Source organism: Choloepus didactylus, chromosome 17 (assembly GCF_015220235.1).
Source record: "Choloepus didactylus isolate mChoDid1 chromosome 17, mChoDid1.pri, whole genome shotgun sequence".
Lineage (NCBI taxonomy): Eukaryota > Metazoa > Chordata > Mammalia > Pilosa > Megalonychidae > Choloepus > Choloepus didactylus.
In genome coordinates, this window is record NC_051323.1 from 39,331,532 (window position 1) to 39,335,266 (window position 3,735).

General features: G+C 41.1%; 1 pseudogene; it reads right to left on the reverse strand.

Moving 5' to 3' along the window:
* Positions 1 to 805: 805 nt before the first annotated feature.
* Positions 806 to 1,759, reverse strand: LOC119512687 (annotated as a pseudogene).
* Between the last annotated feature and the right edge of the window lie 1,976 nt (positions 1,760 to 3,735).

The following is a 3,735-nucleotide window of genomic DNA, read 5'->3' on the forward strand; positions in this document are numbered from 1 at the left end:
CTCAGAACAGTTCTAGGCACATTATAAAACTTAGCAAATATTAGCTTGTATTATTGTGGACAAGGTAGTTGTTGAATAGGCATAACCCACATGCCTTGGGCTTTACCTGTTCATGTATAGAGGTAAGTCTCAACACCCAATCTTATTGCTTCCAGCTCTCAAATTCTGTATCAGGAAGGTCAGTATTTTCTGGTGATTTCTGTTCTCAGAGAATTCCAAGAGTAAAGTAAAGTGTATAACTGTAAAATTGTTGACTACAAGTTTTCTGTGTAGGTTGGGGGTGGGGATGGAAGATAGGTAGTCAGAACTCTCTCTGGGGGTTTAATCCTTTAAGCCCAAGCCTACTGCCTCTACCTATCACTGCCTGCCTTTCCTGGACTCCTGACCTTAGTCTCTTCTTTACCTTTCCTGGAAGTGGGCATCTCTTGACTAGCTCTTTCCAGAAGTGCTCTGTGGTATTTTGAAGCTGTTATGTACCCAGAAAAGGCCATATTTTTTTTTTTTCCTGTGGCAAAGGCAACAACTTTTATTAGCCTGCTTTATATTTAATGTGTTAGGACTGTACAAAGATTTTCAATTCCTGGACAAAAATGTTATTTGGCTGCATTAGTAGATCCCTAATACTGTTTAAAATTTTATTTATAAACTACTACATTATGAATGAGGTACACTAGAATATTTCTTTTGTTGTTGTTATGGAACGATGAAAATTGCTGTTAGGAAACCAGCTTATATTTTTAAATACCATGAGAAAGACGTGAGCATAGCTACTGGAAAAGCCATCCTGGGAGATTATCTTCTTGACTCAGTTATCTCCTCCACAGATCTTCAGGAGAGTGGTTTCATAGTCTCCAGAAGTATCTGATTTAATTGCTGAATATAGGGAATAGCCACAGTACTTCTTGAACTCTGCTCAAATGTCCAAAAGGTCAGTTTCTGATCTGGAAACCATTATTTGATTCAGAGTAAACTCATCAGTTCCAGCACCCTTCAAAGCTTTGATGGAGTCTTTCAGCTGAAAAAGCAGGCGTGTTCCTCACACAAGGAACTATAGCCAACAGTAAGTCTTCAAAATGCCCAGATAATTCTCCCTTTATGTTGACCTCAATGTCCTTCTGGCTGATATTTCTGTATTTTTCAAATGTTAGTTTCAATTGGGGAAAGGTCCTTAAACACAGGATCTCGGTGAATTTATCTTCATCTGTGCCCCATTTCTTCTCACCAGCATTATAGAGAATCTGGGCCTCCTCTTTAGCCAGATGTTCAATCTCTTCGGCCATCTGCCAAAGTCAACAGAGCCTTCTGGAAGTCACCAGATGTTTCAGAACTAATGTCATCTCCAAGACTTTTCTTATATACTGTGTAGTATGCTTGATAGATCTCCTTCACCTGCTTGCTTGTCCTAGTGGTTAGGATTTCAATCAATGTATCTTCATTTGTTCCAGTACCCTTCATGGATTTCTTCAGCTGCTTTGCATCAAACACTGCCGATGGAGTCAGGAGGGCCACGAGGAGGTGCTCAGAGTTGGCAAAGAGGTCACCCTTCAAGTCATCTTTCAACTTCTTTCCATATGCTCCTTGGTATACCTTAGCAATCAGCTGCCTCTGTGCATTGGACCTCTCAGCCAGAACGCTGATGAGTGTTTTCTCATTGGTCCCGATTCCTGATTGCCTTATGAATGGCTTCAGCATCCACTGATGGGTTAAAGTCTGCATAATCTCTAATTGTCCCTTGGTGTCCAATCCAGATAGATGCCATGATATCCCACCTTTGCTTTGGATGGAGATAAAACTAATCCTTAAGTGCGGCTTTAGGGAACCGATTTGTTTGAGTACCGGAGCGAAGGTGGCCATATTCTTTTAATCCATTCCTGTGGGTACAGACCTGTTATAGGTGGGACCTTTTGGCTAGGTTATTTCACTTGAGATGTGACCCAGCCCATTCTAGGTGGGTCTTAATCCTTTTACTGGAGTCCTTTATGAGAGGATAAAAGACAGAAAAAGCCCAGACAGCTTAGAGAGTGAAGTCCTGGAGAAGCTAACAGAGGACCCACAGAGAACTCGGAGAGGAAGCTATTGGAACCAGAAGCTGAAAACAGTGAAACCCAGGAGAAAAGAAGCAACAGACACCCACCGTGTGCTTTCCCATGTAACAGAGGTATCTCAGATACTGGTGGCCTTTCTTCAGAGAAGGTATCATCCTGTTGATGCCTTAATTTGGACACTTTCATGGCCTTAGAACTATAAATTTGTAAGCTAATAAATCCCAACTGTAAAAGCCAGTCCATTGCTTTCCAGCAGCTTTAGCAAACTGAAATATGCTCTCACAGTAGAACTGTTGAATCCCAGTGATGTAATTCTTTCCTTTATTGCACAGAGCTCTTCCTCCTAGAGACCACAGACAAAGGACAAGGAGAGTTATCGCCCAGACTCACAGAGTACTTGGAACTTCCCCTGCTCCTCTGACAGGCAGGCTCCAATAATCTGTTCCACTCCACCACATTTTTTTTTTTTTTTTTTTTTCATTTCATTGCAAGGGACTTTTGTGTATTTTCTTTCAACCAAGTCTCTTTGGGGTTCATCAGACTGGCTTGGGCATCTCTGACAAATATTTATAAATTCAAAGTCTTTCCAACTATCTCCCAGAACTTCTGGCATCTGTTTTAGGGTGCCTGAACTTTTCATAATATTTGAAAGTACAATTGATTTTCATTATTCATGGATTCTATATTTGTGAATTTGCCTACTCACTAAAATTTCCAAAAGCAATATAATAGTGCCTTTGCATTCATTCATGGGCATGTGCAGAGTGGCAAAAATGTGAATCACCCAATACACATGTTGCCATCTGAGATTGAACAAGGTGACTGTTCTAGGTTGCTAATGCTGCCAGAATGCAAAACACCAGAGTTGGATTGGCTTTTTTTTTTTTTTTTTTTTTTTTTTTTTTTTTTAATCATCATTTTATTGAGATATATTCACATACCACGCAGTCATACAAAACAAATTGTACTTTCGATTGTTTACAGTACCATTACATAGTTGTACATTCATCACCTAAATCAATCCCTGACCCCTTCATTAGCACACACACAAAAATAACAAGATTAATAATTAGAGTGAAAAAGAGCAATTGAAGTAAAAAAGAACACTAGGTACCTTTGTCTGTTTGTTTGCTTCCCCTACTTTTCTACACATCGATCCATAAACTAGACAAAGTGGAGTTTGGTCCTTATGGCATTCCCAATCCCACTGTCACCCCTCATAAGCTACATTTTTATACAACTGTCTTCGAGATTCATGGGTTCTGGGTTGTAGTTTAATAGTTTCAGGTTTCCACCACCAGCTACCCCAATTCTTTAGAACCTAAAAAAGGTTGTCTAAAGTGTGCGTAAGAGTGCCCACCAGAGTGATCTCTTGGCTCGTTTTGGAATCTCTCTGCCACTGAAGCTTATTTCATTTCCTTTCACATCCCCCTTTTGGTCAAGAAGATGTTCTCCATCCCACGATGCCGGGTCTACATTCCTCCCCGGGAGTCATATTCCACGTTGCCAGGGAGATTCACTTCCCTGGGTGTCTGATCTCACGTAGGGGGGAGGGCAGTGATTTCACCTTTCAAGTTGGCTTAGCCAGAGAGAGAGGGCCACATCTGAGCAACAAAGAGGCATTCAGGAGGAGACTCTTAGGCACAAATACAGGGAGGCCTAGCCTCTCCTTTGCAGCAACCGTCTTCCC